At 43.9% G+C, this 16,072-nt stretch overlaps 1 protein-coding gene across 3 annotated transcripts in view; it reads left to right on the forward strand.

The window, feature by feature from the left end:
• The first annotated feature begins 247 nt into the window (after positions 1-247).
• Positions 248-16,072, forward strand: part of KIAA0232 (KIAA0232 ortholog) — a 109,398-nt gene continuing 93,573 nt past the window's right edge. The window contains exon 1 of one of the 3 annotated variants that reach the window (XM_048848934.2): positions 248-475. The gene's annotated coding sequence lies outside the window, so the exon portion shown is untranslated. Of the gene's footprint in view, positions 476-881; positions 970-16,072 lie in introns of those variants that run through there. The other 2 variants (XM_048848937.2, XM_048848935.2) reach the window with 2 other exon arrangements.

Consider the following 16,072-nt stretch of genomic DNA (forward strand, 5'->3'; position numbering starts at 1 on the left):
AACTACACCATTATGCTAACAAATGAGGAGATGGTGGGGCTGCGAATCACCTCAGCCAGACAAAGCCAGCTGCGCTGAGACAGACAGACACCCGGAGGGGGAGGGATTGGAGAACACCTGTCTGCGCGCCGGCCCTCCAGGCCGCCCGCGCCATTTTGCCCTGGGCTATATTGCGCAACACGGCGCGGCGGTCTGTCGGGTCGCCCTCTGGGCGGAAGGATACGGGGCGGAGCCGCTGGCTCCGTCCGCCGGGGCGCTGAGTCCTGTTGCCGGGTGACGGAGCTGCCGGCCCTCCTCCCTCCCCGTGGCGCTGGGAGCCGCCGCCGGTTTACGTAACGCCTCCCAGGGCAGGTCCCAGCTCCGTCCCGCCCGCCTCACTCGGGGACGGCAGCAGCGGGACGGAGTCCGCCGCCGCCGCCTCCTCCGGCTGCTAGAGGCCCTCGGGCCCCGCTGTGCGCCTCCACCGCCACGGCAGGTAACTAGCCGCCAGCGGGCTCGGGTGGAGGGGCAGTTACAGGGCGGGCCGGCCTCAGGGACCCGGGCGAGAAAGGGCCCCCCGCTGAGGGCGAGGCTGGCGGGTCCGGTGTCCCGAGATGGTCCGGGTGGGCGGCGGGAAAGACCCGGGGCTGGCGAGGCCTGAGCCGGCTCACTGCTCTTGGCGCACCCGGATGGGAGCTGTGGGGGTGCCGGGCAGGTTCGTGTCCTTCAGCGGCTCGGGCGGGGATTCCGGCGCAGGGCTCCCAGCTCCACGCTGCCCGGAGCCTGTCTGCAGGAGCGGGACCGGGAGGCCCAGCGCGCAAGGGGAGGGGCGGGAGGGGCCGGCGAGAGGGGCTGGCGAGAGGCCGGTTAGGAGGGAGGGCTCGGGGGCGGGGCTGGGGGGCCCGTCCGGGGTTCCCTGGCCCGAGCGCGGACTCTGCCTGGGAGGTGATTCCTCCCCGGCCCTCGGCGTCTCCGGGCTCACCGTGGCAGGTACGCGGGGCTGGGCATGGGGCTCAGGGGAGGGGAGGACGGCCTGTCCCGCGGTCGGGAGCTTTGTGTAGGGGCCTCAAGCGTTGCCTCCCTCCGCTCTGATTTCCTCGGGCCCAGACGCTAGCAGGGGGCAGCGGCCATCCGTGCGCTTCCCTGGCCCGCGCCGCTGTCCCGATGTCATCTAGGCGCAGCGGGTAGAAACGTGGGATTTTGCCTCGGGAGTATTCAACGCCCCAAGCTTTTGATTAAGATAAGCAGGCCCTGCCCGGCTTGTATGTGGCGGCGGCCACCAGGCCCAGATCGTGAATAGATGGGGTTCACTCCGTGACCTTTTCTCCTGCGAGTTACTGTACAAGACGTAGGCGGCGGCTGGTGCTGCCCTATCGGGAGAAGCTGTGTGATCGGTCTAAACGCTAGTAATGAGGGCAGGATGAAATACTCACTGTCTAACGTACAATGTGTAAGGCTTGCGCTAAGGGCAGACTTGGTCGGACACTCAAGTGTGTGTGTCTTCCAACAGCATTGTCCTTTAGGGGCCTATTGAAGGAAAAGGCGGATAGAGGAGGTTGGGGCTGGGGGCTGCTGCTGTTTAAAGAGGAGGAGCTACGATGGCGGGAGATTGACGGGGAGTTATGTCCTATGGTAACTGAACTGTTCTCCATCTGGGCGGGCTCTAAAGTGCTGCAGCCTCTCACAGGCCATGGGCGGAGAGGCAGGGGTACAAGGTTTGGCGAAGGTTACGGCTGAATGCAGAAGTGGCACAAACTGACACTTCATTTCAGGAAAGTCGGCCTCGCTTCTATCTCCTCCCCAGTCTTTACTGTTTTAAAATCATGTATTTAATCTGCTTTTACTATCTCTTGTTTTAGTTAGTTTCAAATGCTCATTGTCTGTATCTCTACTCATTTGAAGGGGGCTGATTCTGCTCTTTTAATAAGGGCAAGCAAACTATCCTATCCTATGTTTTAATATTGTATGTTAAAGGATTTGGAGTACAGTTGGCAGAATTAAAGATTAAAGGTTACTGTCGTTGTGAGTGTGGTTTTTTTATACCAGAAAAGTGTTGTAAAGGCAACTTCTTCTGCCTTTGGTCTTGCACCATATTCTATACATTACTTTTATAAAGAGGTAGTATTACTGGTTGGGGACGTTGGGGTGGACATTTCTAGGGTTAAACTCGGCGTCAGATTATAGATATGTAAAAGCTTAACCCATCATGATTCCATGGACAGTTTTTTGTAAAATACATATTTCACTGAAGAATAGAAGTTTTGTGCTAATGTAGGAGAATCTGAAAATAGACAGTAGACTTAGTTTCTAGTCAAAATTGAGAAAAATTCTTTGTAATAACATAAGGAAGTCTCTTATCTTTTAAAATGACATGTAATCGAATAGTGTCCCTTGAAATTTTAAATGGTACCAGTTTATGCACCTGCCACATGTTTGTGCTGTAAATAGAATAGACTGTTAACATAGTGTTGTACAGAAAAGGCTAATAAATAAATAATGTGTAATATATGAAGTGAAAGATCCTTCACCTTCAGAATGGAGGTGGTGAACAATTTTAATAAAATAACTGTGCAACACCGCCATGCATTTATAGTACACTTCACATTGTCTGAGATCAAACATTAAAGTGAGAATCTGCAGACTTGAATTGCAGGGTAGGATTTCTGACTGCCTGTTGCTCATCAGCAGGTTGATGTCTAGAATCAGTGGAGGAGGAAAGGGTTTTTGGATGATGCAGTAGGAATGTTAAAGAACTATCCCTGCTTTGACAGGTTTCAGAGTAACAGCCGTGTTAGTCTGTATTCACAAAAAGAAAAGGAGTACTTGTGACACCTTAGAGACTAACCAGTTTATTTGAGCATAAGCTTTTGTGAGCTACAGATGCATCCGATGAAGTGAGCTGTAGCTCATGAAAGCTTATGCTCAAATAAATTGGTTAGCTTCTAAGGTGCCACAAGTACTCCTATCCCTGCTTTGAGATCTGCTGGCTTGGTAGTCTGATCACCTCAAGAGAAGCAGCAGGAAATACAATATCCTTTCCCTCTTCATAAGAAGGAAATTCCAAGGATACATCATGAAGGGCAATGCACACAAGGTATTTCTGATTTGGTCAGCATTGTCCTGCAGTGGTTTGCTCCATGGCTTTAGTGGGAAGTGGGACAAAGGAAGGAAAATGACACCAAGAGCAGCCACCCTACCATCTAATGTGCAGATTTGGATCTTTTTGGAATTTCATACAGTTTTAAGGCGTATACTACAGGAGCCAGCTCTCTTCCCTTTTTTTTAGAGCTTTAACTAGGATTTAGGCTTTGTCTACACTGGAAACTGAAAGACAAAACTTTTGTCATTCAGGCGTGTGGACCCTCTCCCCCACCCCAAACGGCAGAATTTTTGCTGCCGAAAAATGAAAGCGCTAGTGTAAATAGCGCTTCATCGGTCAGAGCGCTCTCCTGCCAACAAAGCTACTGCTGCTCGTTGGGAGTGGAAGTTTTTTGTTGGTGGGAGAGCTCTCTCCTGCCAACAAACAGTGGCTACGCAATGTGCCTTTTCGTGGCACGGCTGTAGCGGCATAGCTGGGTCGCTAAAAGGTGCATAGTGTAGACAAAGCCTTACTAGTTTTGTCTCCCTTTCATTTAACAAAAGTAAAGGAGGGCATTGGGCTATAGTCCAGAATAGTGGGTGTTAAAAGGAATTGATATAGGGGTTGATTAACAGCTTTTAAAAGTATAAGATCTGGCTGTAAACAAAACTCTTATTCAAACATTTCTTAAGTGTTTGAAAGATACTTATTTGTAAAGTAGCTGTTTGCTCAGAACAGGGAGTGAAATTATCCTAGTTTACTTTTACTTAGTACCTGATTTTTTTTTTTTTTTAAATACATGAAAGTTTACAGAAAAGATAAATTCTATAGTGGTCTAACAGAACAATATAATGTCCTTAAAACTGCCTCTGAGGGAAACAGTAATTATACTAATGGATGAATATCACTGTAATAGGAATAAATAAATGACCATGCAGAGTAAAGTGAAATGCACATTAAGAGTAGGAATAGGAAATATTCTAGTTATCCATACCACTTGTGGAACTCGGAAAGCAAATTGCTTTCAGAAAATGCTTACTGTAGTCTCTCTACCATATTTCCTTTTGAACTGTTCAGTGGTGGTTGGAGCCACCATTTAGGTCAATAAAACAGTGTGTCTGGCCTAATAAATCATTTGCAAGTAGAGCTATTATCATAGACAAAAGTTAGACTTCTTGAAATTCTCCAGCAAATCAAGAGGAAAGTAGACTTTACACATAAAATTGTAAAGATTTAAATGGATACTTAATTTCTGTGTTCAATTTCTTTTTTAATGTTAATTTATATTTAAATTGACAACAATTTGAGGAAAAATCTTATTTTCCTGTATTCATCACATTTGTTAAGTGATGTGCAAATTGTTCTTTGGAAGAAATACCTAGTAACTGTAGGGTGGTTTGGTGAATGCCTCAGCTAGCAAGGTTATTCCTACAGTTACTGACTTTAAAGAGGATTTACGATCAATATTTTATTTTGAAGTTATGTTGCAGGAGATGATTTCACAAAAGTGAATTCAGCATATCAGCAGTAGATGTTTAGGGGTTAAATGTGTGGTGTAGTGGTCCATCGTATATGTTGTGGTTTTGTTAAGCTAGCTTAAGCATTTTAGTCAGACAGCTCTTATTTCACGATAGCTAAAACTAGAAATCTAGCTTTTTTTTTAAAGTTGTAGGAGGAGTCACAAAATTTACTATAAATACTCAACTTCAATCTATCAGTTATTTCTTAAATAATTTCAGGCAAAAATATCGGAATTTATGAATTTAAAAACTTCTTGAACTGTCTTCCAGAATTCTTACATTTTAATCTACAGTTAATATTCCAGCTTCTCTGCCTCCACTCTAGTATCTGCTTTGCTGAAGTCTTTGAAGGAAGAATGGTTTATTTGAAAGTAGGTAATTCACCCCATACACTGCTTAAGTTCTAACAACTGTAGTTAAACTATAGCCTGCTGAAGACTTAAATTGGTGCATAGGCCCTGTACACAACTGCTACAGTGTATTTCAACCTGAATGATATAGCATCATTTGAATTTTTGTCTTTTACGTATTGGTCTACAACGGTAAGGGAGAAGCAGTCATTGCTTTCTTAATTGTGTAATGAGTATTTTTTTAATAAATATTTATGTTCCAGTAATCCCTACAACTTTATAGGCGGTATGCATATACACAGGAAGACTCAGCTCCTGTCCCAAGGAGCTTACTATCTAAGAAAACAAATAACATTGGAACCGAGATAAAATCTAACCATACACTTTTTATATACTTAATGTTTTATTCTCTCCAATTTATAACATTATACATGAAACAGTGTTGCCTATTAAGTAGAGTACTGGACTAAGACATGAGAGACCTCGGTTCTACTCCCTGCTGTCAATGGTCTGCTGGGTTTCCTTTGCCAAGTGATAGCACCTCTGTACTTCCATTTCCCCATCTGTAAAATGGGGATATTGATACTGACTTACTTTGTAAAGCACTTTGAGATCTACTGATGAAAAGTACTGTATAAGAGTCGGGTATTATATTACATGTTGTTAGTTGGCCAGTTTCTTGTAGGTTTCATGGAAGAAGTTGCTCTTGTCAAGGGGTTTTGAAGGAGAGGGTAATAGCCTTACATACTGGTTTAGGGAAGGCGTTCTGTGCGTATAAACCATGGAAGGTGGTGTGAAGATGTGTGAGAGATGGATCAGTGGGCAACAGGAGACTGGAGAAGAGGAGGCTGTTTATATAATGCTTTACAATTTTGATGTCAAAGCAGTATAGAAATGTAATGTGAAGCATACAGGGAACCAGTCAAAACTTACGAGCATACCTCTGCATGTGAATTTTTTAATATGTTAGCTAATCACTTTAATAGTAAAGTGATGAAACTGACTTAGCAGGTTAAGGTTTTAAGCTGTTGTGTGTGTACTTTTTTTGGTTTAAGAACACCTAAACTACCTTTATTGGTACTTCAGCTAGCCTTTTGGCTAGAAATCAGCAAACGGATCAAAAGTAGTTATCGTCATTTAATGAGGAACTAATTCCAGTGATCTCTTTTGACACTATAAATTGTCATCAGTTGCTTGAAATAGAGAAATTTGAAATCTGTAGGAATGGAGTAGTTAAAATGTATGGTATGTAAATAAGAATTCTAATGCTTTGAAGTGTTACCTAGCTTTATTAGTTTAGTATTTTGGGATGTGTTTAGGATCCAGACCTTGAAGAGAGAATTTTTTTTATCGTCTTGCCTGATACAACTGAAGATCACAAAGTAAGCCTGTTGCATTAGAACCACATTGTTCATTGCTCTTTTCAGCATGAGATACCATTAACCTCCTAACTTGTAGACTATTTACACTAGAACAGTGTTTTTCAAAGTGTGGGTTGTGACCCAGTACTGGGTTGCGGCATATAAGGTGCTGGGCGCTCTGGTCAGCACCGTTGACTGGGACGTTAAAAGTCCCTTTGGTGGTGCTGCCCAGCTAAGGTAGGCTAGTGCCTACTTTTCCCAACACTGTGCTGTGCTGGAAGTGGCCAGCAGTGGGTCCGGCTTCTAGGCAAGGGGGCCATGGGGCTCCACGCACTGCCCTTGCCCCCAGCACCAGCTCCGCACTCTCATTGGCCGATGGGAGCGAGGGGCAGTGCCTGCTGGTGAGAGTCGAGCTTGCGTGTCTCCATCTAGGAGCTGGACCTGCTGCTGGCCGCTTCCAGGGCGCGGTGCCAGGACAGGCGGGAAGCCTGCCTCTGCACCCTGGCTGCACTGCTGGCTGGGAACCGTCAGAGGTAAGTCTGTGCCCCATCCTTGCCACAGCCCTGAGCCCCCCAAAACCTGGAACCCCTTCCTGCACCCCAAACCCCTCATTCCCGGCCCCACCCCAGAGCCTGCACTCCCAGCCCAGAGCCCCCTTCCACACCCTGAACCCCTCATTCCTGGCCCCACCCCTCAGCCCTCACCCTCAAACCCCTCATCCCCAGTTCCGTTGGGGCACAGGCATCAAAAATTTTCTTCAACTAGGTCACCAGAAAAAAAGTTTGGAAATCACTGCACTAGAAGCATCCCACCCAATTATGTACAGCCATAATTGGGTGTTAGATCTGAAAGGCTGCATGGTTGAGTGGAAGTATATCATTGCTAGCCCAAATAAATTTGTTTTAGAGTACTGAAAAAATTGTACCCTGTTCCTTGTGATTTATATAGTAGTGTACTGTAAAAATCTTTTATTGTAAACTTTTCTGGGTGACCTCATGATGCTGCTTGAGGATTTGGAGTTTGTCACCTAATTAGCTGAAAGTTGCTCTTGAATGACTTCCTGTTCCCCTTTTTTCTTCTCTGTCCAGTCTTCTGGAGTGGAGCAAGTTCATTTTGCTCCTTATTTGGTTGTAATATTAGACAGTATAAATAAGATTATAAAGTGCTTGATCTTACTGCAGCATGTCTAACTGCTTTGCTGAAAATTATACTGAGTTGTGTGGCTAACATGGGCCTGTTGGTCTACACTTCAAAAATTAGATCAACCTAGCTGTGGTGTTCAGGACTCTGAAAAATTTTGCACCCTGAGCCCTGTAGTTAGGTTGACCTAACCCCCTAGGCAGATGCAGCTATGTGGACAGAATAATTCTTCAGTCAGCCTACCTACCGCCTCTCAGAGCGGTGGATTAATAACATTGACAGAAAAACCCCTTCCGTCAAAGTAGGAAGCATCTACAGCTATGGCGCCAGAGAAACACAGCTGAGTGCTATAGCTGTGGTGCTGTAGCATGGCCATACCTATGCTCTACTGCTGGTGAAGTTGCCTAGAGCAGTGGTCTCCAAACTTTTTGGCTCGCGCACCCCCAGGGTGAAGACCAGAAGACCAGCCGCAGATGTGCCGCTGGAGGAAAACACCAGCTGTGGACGTGCAGAGCTGCCGCTGAAGAAACAAAACGGCTGAGTGCCATGCAGCAGCGCTCCTGTTGCTGCGCACCCCCTAAGATCATCTCATGCACCACCTGGGATCATCTTGCGCACCCCAGTTGGAAGACCACTGGCCAAAAGTATCCTGATCAACTGAGTTCAGTTAAATGATCATTTAAAGGGGCAGCATAATTATTTTAATTCATTGTCACTTGAAAATGTTAATTTCCAGTTCAATACTTGAGTGGAAGCCCTGCTTTTGTCAACTGTATATGGCAAGCAGGATAATCTTACAATAAGCTTGAGGGGGAATGTGTGGGCAGTGACTGCAACATAAGACCAGAGTTTGAACTCCAGCTCAAGGCTTATACCCCTTTCCGTCAACGCACAAAGTGTGCTAACCCAGGGTTTGGACCCAGGACCCCATGGGGGTGGATGGTCCAAGCCAGAGTCGAGATGGAACCCAGGGTTCAAGCCCTCTTGCTTGGAAGTATAGATGCAGTCCCACTGGATTCATGCTCTGGGAGTCTGCCAAAATTATTCCATAATCCCTCGGGCTGACTTTCTTTGTCCTCTGGACAGTCATGTTTTGTGGACAGTCAAATTTTTTTATGCTGTGCCTTGAAGAAAGGGCTAGAGTGGCCACATTTTGGGGAGGGCACAGGGAAGTTTGGGTTATGGGTGGTTGGACTTGGGCTTGCTTAATGCAGTGTAGATGCTAGAGCCCCAGACTGGGACCTGGGATTACAGATGAGTGTAGACGCTCAAGCCCTAGGTTAACGAACCCAGGGTCTGCTAACCCTGGGCTTATGTTGCAGTGTAGGTATGCCCAGAAAAACTTCAGAGTTCTAATTTTTAGTAACGTGGTTCAGTAGCTGTGACTTACATACCTTATTTTAAGAACAGAAGTATTTTTCTTGAGGGATGTAGACCTGCCATTTTTGCCACTGTTGTCATCATTTGGTGAAGTGATATGTAAATGCTCAGCATGTTAATAAAATGCTAAGAATGCGCAGTTAAAATACAATTGGCAATGGGAGAGACAAGGTGGATGAGGTAATATTTTATTAGATCTACTTCGGTTGATGGACGAGACAAACTTTTGAGTTTCACAGAGCTCTTCTTCAGGTCTGGAAAAAATAACCAGTATGTGTCAGCTAAAATCAAGGTGGGCTAGATTAAGGATAAGGGCTTGACAGATGTTACAAGAAACCACTTAAAATGAAGTGAGCAATTAATACTTTTATAGTCATAGGACAAAGAACGGTTAGTAGGTCATAAATTGTTGTAATGAGGCATATAACCAGTATCCTGTACTTTTGAGGCCATGATTTTTAGTCTTTCAGAGTTATGAATTTAAATTCCTAGGTTTGTCTTCTGAAGGTGGTGTGATGGTTTCCTTCTGAGGAAGAAGAGTGAAAGGTCAGATATGGAGTGACCACATTGTGAAGTGTTCTCCCATAGGTGATAGGATGTTTTTGTCTTGATCTTTTTTTTTTTTCTGATAGTTCATTCGAGAGTGTAGTGATTGTCTGTCTGATTTCACCCACATAGTTGTTGGGGCCTTTGACGCACTGGATGAGGTACACCACCTGTTAATAGGCTTGTGTAACACCCATGGATCTTGAAAGGTATGTTGTGGAGAGTGCTGACCATATTACTGGAGATATATCTGCAGGTTTTGCATCTGTTGTTCTGGCAGAATCTGGTGCCTCTTAAAGTTGATGTGTCCTGGTCTGTGGGGAGCTTGCTTCTGAGGATCATCTTGGTGGTGATGTGGTTTTTTTTTTTTTTGGGAGGGGAATGCTTGGGGGAAAAATGTTCAGAATGTAGTCCCTATCAAATATGAGTTGTAATTGTTTGATGATACCCCATCTGGGTTCCATTGTGGGGTGGTAGGTGACAATTAAGGGTGGATGGTCGCTGCTTTGTTTTTTTTCTTCCCTGCATTGAAGCATGTTCTCCTGGAGCATTTTATCCTGGAGCAGCCCATTCCATTATGCTATCTACTTCTCTGTTGGAGTGTCCTTGTTCAATGAAAGCAGTTTTAACTTTCTCCTCAGAGCATATTTTGTGATATCTGAATAGCTGGTTGTAGACAACAGATTTCTTCATGTCTGGGGTGGTTACTGGAACTGTGAAGGTAAGTGTGGTGGTCCGTGGGTTTCTTGTATATAGTTGTCTGTAGGGTTGCGTTGCTGAAGCTGATCCTGGCATCAGGGAAGTTGATGCTGATGTGGGAGTATTCTAGACAGAGTTTGATGGTGTTGGGTTGGCATTGCTCATATGCTCAGGGTGTAACTGATTGCCATATGTGGGGTCAGGAAAGACGCTCTTCCCCCCCCCCCCCCCCCCCCCAGTCATATTGGCAGTGACATTGGGCAGATTTCACCTTCCTTTGCAACACAGAGTGGGGGCACTTACTGGGATTATCTGGGATATATCTCACTTAATTCCCTGCCTTTGGGGGCGGGGAGAGGGGAGGCTCTGGGGTTGGTGCATCTCAGTGCCTCCTATTCCATCCCTGTGGCACATGATAGTTTAGTCTCCCATGGGCTGTAATACTTGGGTCCAACTGTGGTTGTTGGGTTTAGTGTATGGGGGCTGAGTGGTGTTGATGGCTTGTGACATAAGGAGGTCAGACTATATGAACTGGTGGTTCCTTCTGGCCTTAACCTCTGACTCTCTTTAGTTAAAAGTTAAGGTACACAGAAAAGTAAAAAGCTCACGTTCATGCACTGACTACATTGGTTTCTGAAGAGTGTGTGAACAGTTTGAATACTCTTCCAGTGTAACATTCTTTCAAATGTGGCTGTTGGAAACTGTGTTGCTTTGTGTACACAGGGCATCTAAATTATGTTGAGTTGGAACAGTGCTTAAGCAGAGGTCAAACGTGACATGGCCTTTCAAAGTGACATAATATAAACCAGAAAAGGGTACTCTTCTGGAATAAGTGTGTCTGCAGTGGAAGTTATCTGTGTAACATCTGTGTGGTATAACTTAGGCCTTCTCTATACTGCTACTTTACAGCACTGCAACTTTCTCGCTCAGGGGTGTGAAAAAACATCCCCCGGAGCACTGCAAATTTCAGCATTGTAAAGTGGCAGTGTAGACAGTGCACCAGTGCTGAGAGCTACTACCCTTGTGAGGGTGGGGTTTTGTTTTTATTTTGTTTTTATTTTTATTTTTTACAGTGCTGTTGCCGCAACTACACAGGCAGCACTTTAACATTGCTGGTGAAGACATACCCTTATACTGGCATAGTTCTGCTGCTAATTTCCCTGTGTAGGGAAGCCCTGTGATTCCTCTCTTAAATGAGGAATGAAATAGATAACAATGTTGACATTTATATTATCATCACTGGACATCTGAGTTAACACTTAAATGATCTAACTAGGATGAATCAGGCAGTTTCCACCTTTCACAGCTGATCTCCAGACACTCAGGGCATGGCTACACTCTAAACTTCAAAGCACTGCCATGGGAGCACTCCCGCGGCAGCGCTTTGAGGTGCAAGTGTGATCATGCGCCAGTGCTGGGAGAGAGCTCTCCCAGCGCTCCTGGTACTCTACCTCCATGAGGGGATTAGCTTAGAGCGCTGGGAGCATGGCTCCCAGCCCTGGGGCACTGTTTACACTGGCGTTTTACAGTGCTGTAACTTGCTGTGCTCAGGCGGGGGTGTGTTTTCACACCCCTGAGCGAGAAAGTTGCAGCGCTGTAAAGTGCCAGTGTAGCCATAGCCACATCTATTTAGGGGACACCATCATAGGGCCTAATCACATCATACACGCTATCAGAGGCTTGTTCACCTGCACATCTACCAATGTGATATATGCCATCATGTGCCAGCAATGCCCCTCTGCCATGTACATTGGCCAAACTGGACAGTCTCTATGTAAAAAAAGAACAAATGGACACAAATCAGAATTATAGTCAAGTCAAGAATTATAACATTCAAAAACCAGTCGGAGAGCACTTCAGTCTCTTTGGTCACTCGATTACAGACCTAAAAGTGGCAATTCTTCAACAAAAACACTTCAAAAACAGACTCCAACGAGAGACTGCTGAATTGGAATTAATTTGCAAACTGGATACAATTAACTTAGGCCTGAATAAAGACTGGGAGTGGATGGGTCATTACACAAAGTAAAACTATTTCCCCATGTTTATTCTCCCCCCCCCCCGTCCCCCACTGTTCCTCAGACATTCTTGTCAACTGCTTGAAATGACCCACCTTGATTATCACTACAAAAGGTCCCCCCCCCCCCCCCCCACTCCTGCTGGTAATAGCTCACTTTACCTGATCACTCTGGTTACAGTGTGTATGGTAACACCCATTGTTTCATGTTCTCTGTGTACATAAATCTCCCCACTGTATTTTCCACTGAATGCATCCGATGAAGTGAGCTGTAGCTCACGAAAGCTTATGCTTAAATAAATTTGTCAGTCTCTAAGGTGCCACAAGTACTCCTGTATTTGCAAAAAGAAAAGACTAACACGGCTGCTACTCTGAAACCTGCCATAGCCTCAGACTCGCATAAAAAGATGCCTATCAGTTACAGGTGGTTGACACTTAGGGCTAGTCGACACTGGCAACGCTAAAGCACTACCGTGACAGCGCTTTAACGTGGCTTGTGTGGTCACGGCAGAGCGCTGGGAGAGAGTTCTCCCAGTGCTCTAAAAAACCACCTTCACAAGGGGTGTAGGTACCAGTGTTGGTGCACTGTCTACATTGGTGCTTTACAGCGCTGAAACTTGCACTCAGGGGCGTGTTGTTTTCACACCACTGAGCGAGAAAGTTGCGGCGCTGTAAATTGCCAGGGTAGACAGGTCCTTAAATTCCACCTCTCTTCCTCCTATCCCCACCAGTTGTAACAACTAGAGCCTTCTTTTTTTTTTTTTTTAAAGCTGAGATTCTGGAAAACAAGTTAGCAGCAGTTTGAGAGAGATGGCAGTATGTTGTAACGGTCAGGGATTTGGAGCAATCAAATTTTTGAATTGCTCCGCTCCAGCACTGGCACCAACAGTGACTGCTCCAGCTCCACTCCGACTCCGTGCTACGACTCAAATTAATTTTTAACTAAATAAAAAAGTGCATACTGTAATTTTAAAGAAAAAATTATTTTTATTCAGACTTTTAAAACAATTTAAATGTCATCAATGATACAAACTAGTCATTCATAATTCATTCTGTAAAAAATTATTGCAGCAATCAAGTAGTCTTCCATTGTCTGCTGCAAATGATTTAAAATTAACTTTAAAGCCAAAAAAAGTCGCTCTACACTAGTTTGAGTTGTTGGCATGCTCAAAGCAATTCTACAGGCAGCCTGAATGTGGTGTGGGTAGCTGTGAATGGCCTCAAAAACAGACTTAACTTTTAGCCTACCAATAGACTCCATTGCCTCACAATCTTCCCAAAAGTTTCTCTCAAATTAATGCTTCATTACAATTACGAATCGCAGAAACTTGCCGGCGTCTGTCTTGTTTATCCAATTCCTTTTTGAGGGCGTCATCTTCTGAAGAATTGATGCTTGAATTATCTCCATTTCTCTGTGATGGTTGAAGACGTCTCAGGGATGAACGCTCGAACAAGTTCAGAGTGGAGGCGGAAGTTGGAGAACAGCTTGCTGTTTCTGAAGGATGTGAACTTTCAGAAACAGCAAATTCAATTGTTGATGACTACTTTTGTTGTGTTTCATTTTCTTCAACCTCTTTCGCTGAGTTCAAACGTAGCAACAGACTTTGTTTTTCGAGTCGTCATGCAATATCAAGGAGCTCTTCCTTTTCCTTTGGTATTTCCCTTGAGGTGAGAAGAATCCGATACCATGGGTCAACATAAACTCCAGCAAGGAAATTAATATTGTCAAAAAGCTTCTCTTCGCGTTTCTGCATGGAGGTTAGAATTCCTTCTGCAATATGTCCACCATTTTCTTGCAAGAATTTTGACAGTTTTCGCCATTCCTTCATTAAAACTCCTGGGGTTACATCTACAGCATGAAGATTCATGGTTGTTTGGTTTGGCTTTGCCAGGAAGTCTTGCAGGTTCTTCACTTCGTCCCATTCAGCTTTTGTTAACTTGAGTTCTCTTGTTCCAGCAGCAGCCACTTGTTCACAGTAAGATTGAAAAATGAGAAGCCGATTAGTCATCGCAAATGTTGAACCCCGACAAGTCACAGTATCCAGTGATTGAGTTACCCCATGTAGATCAAGCAGAACACTTCAAGTACTTGGGGTTCATAGTTTGACAATGACTTGTCAAATTTTTGCCAGAAATTTCTTTGTATGTTCTTTGTTCAGTCCATCCCAGATCACACGCTTCAGCTGGCAAATACCACACCTGCTCAGTTGGACTTCTGAGTTGTCATGAAGCCATGTTGGAAGTATGATGCTCGGGTCATTAACCCATTGCACAGCAGCATCCATGTTGAGTTCAAATTCATCCATTCCTTTAGTTCCTTCATCAGGCAAAATAGCTTCAGTTCTGTCCACATCCCTGTTCTTAGAGGTAGAAATGGTTTCATTGTCCTTGTTGAAATTTTTGACGGCACATGTCATGTTTGCTGCATTGTCAACACAGATGCTCAGCACTTGCATTTCACTGATCCCAAATTTTTCTAAAATAGCTTTTACTTGACTTTTCATGTACAAAGAATTGAGACACCCTTCAGTGTTGTTTATGTCCAGGGTTTTTACCACAGCTTTATCTTTTCCTTCTTTGTAGTACTGAGCATTGATTGCAAGGAAATTTCTGTTTCCATGGGTTGCCACGTGCATTTTCAGGTAGCACAGTTTTTTGCTCCAAAGCTTTCTTGAGCTCTTCGCGACCAGACTCAGCTGTGCTGACATCTAAATGATGAACCGCATCGTGCCCTGTCGAAACGCCAAGCTTCTGACCCATTTCACTTGCAGTTTTTTAGAATCCTTTGTTCTTTAGCCTGAAGGTAGTGAGTGGTGTTGAACTCAAGCAAACCATTTCCATCAGCCCTTCACGGAAAGTATTGGCATCCATGGTGACTGTAACCTTTGAGGACTTCAAATACGAGTCAAGTTTTGTTTGCTCAATTTTGGGTTTCTTTTCAGATGAAGCTCAGCAAAAAAATCTTTTCTCCAGGAGTTTTCAAAGAGCCAGATGAATGTCATTTAGCCACGTCAGCTTTCTTCTTTGCCTTATCTTCCTGGTCCTTTTCTGTAATCAGAGCCGCATAGTTTTCAGGATGGTTACGTTTTACATGCTGCCAGAGGTTGAAACTTTCCACGGCACTTGCTTCACTTGTCTTGAAGCTATATGGTTTGAGCTTGCCATTCACTTCCTTTTCCACCTTGCACATTGCCAATTTCTTCTTTGCTTTTCCCAAAAGACCAAATTTGGGCTTTTCAAATTCAAAAGTAAAGACTTCGTTGAGATCCTTTTCTATAAATCGTCTATCAATCATGGGGGGCAGATTTGATTTTTTTTTTTTTTTTTTGAAGCCATGGCCAAATCTTCTTGTGCTGCTACCGCATCCAAATGTTTCTTGTTATGATCTTCAAAAAGCAATGAACAAAAGCATTACGTTGTTTTTTTTTTTAAAAATGTACCTGCTTGTGATATCTTAACCAATTTTATTTTATTATAATTTATTTTGGATTTTCTGGACAAAAATGGTCGCATTTTCTTTTTACACAAAATTATTATTGGAGTATATTTAATATTTTAACATGTTTCTTGCAGTTTTAATGAAGTAAAAAGGATTTTTAATATACATAAATTTTTATTTATAAATTACAAATTAGTTTTTCTTATGAAATTTTGCAGTAAAAATATTTGAAATTTTCAAAGTTTTTAATTAATATCTCAAAAACACTTTAATATAGATATATTAATGAAATTTGGTATGTGCCATAGCGTTAGTACAAGCTATTGCTGTTCTACAACATTAATTGTTGGGTAGTAAAGAGGCTACACGTTACAAGGTTGAAAATAAACTTTAACAGGAAAGCAGATTCAAATTGCAAGCACAGTCCTCTTAGTAAAGAGAGCAAATTGTCGGAAATTTTTTTTTTCCTTCATCAGGCTGGAAACATTATACAAGATGATAGAGCAAATAACAGGTTCTATCATCTTGTACAATGTTTCCAGCCTGATGAAGGAAAAAAACA

The sequence above is a fragment of the Caretta caretta genome, chromosome 4, assembly GCF_965140235.1.
Source record: "Caretta caretta isolate rCarCar2 chromosome 4, rCarCar1.hap1, whole genome shotgun sequence".
Taxonomy (NCBI): Eukaryota; Metazoa; Chordata; order Testudines; family Cheloniidae; genus Caretta; species Caretta caretta.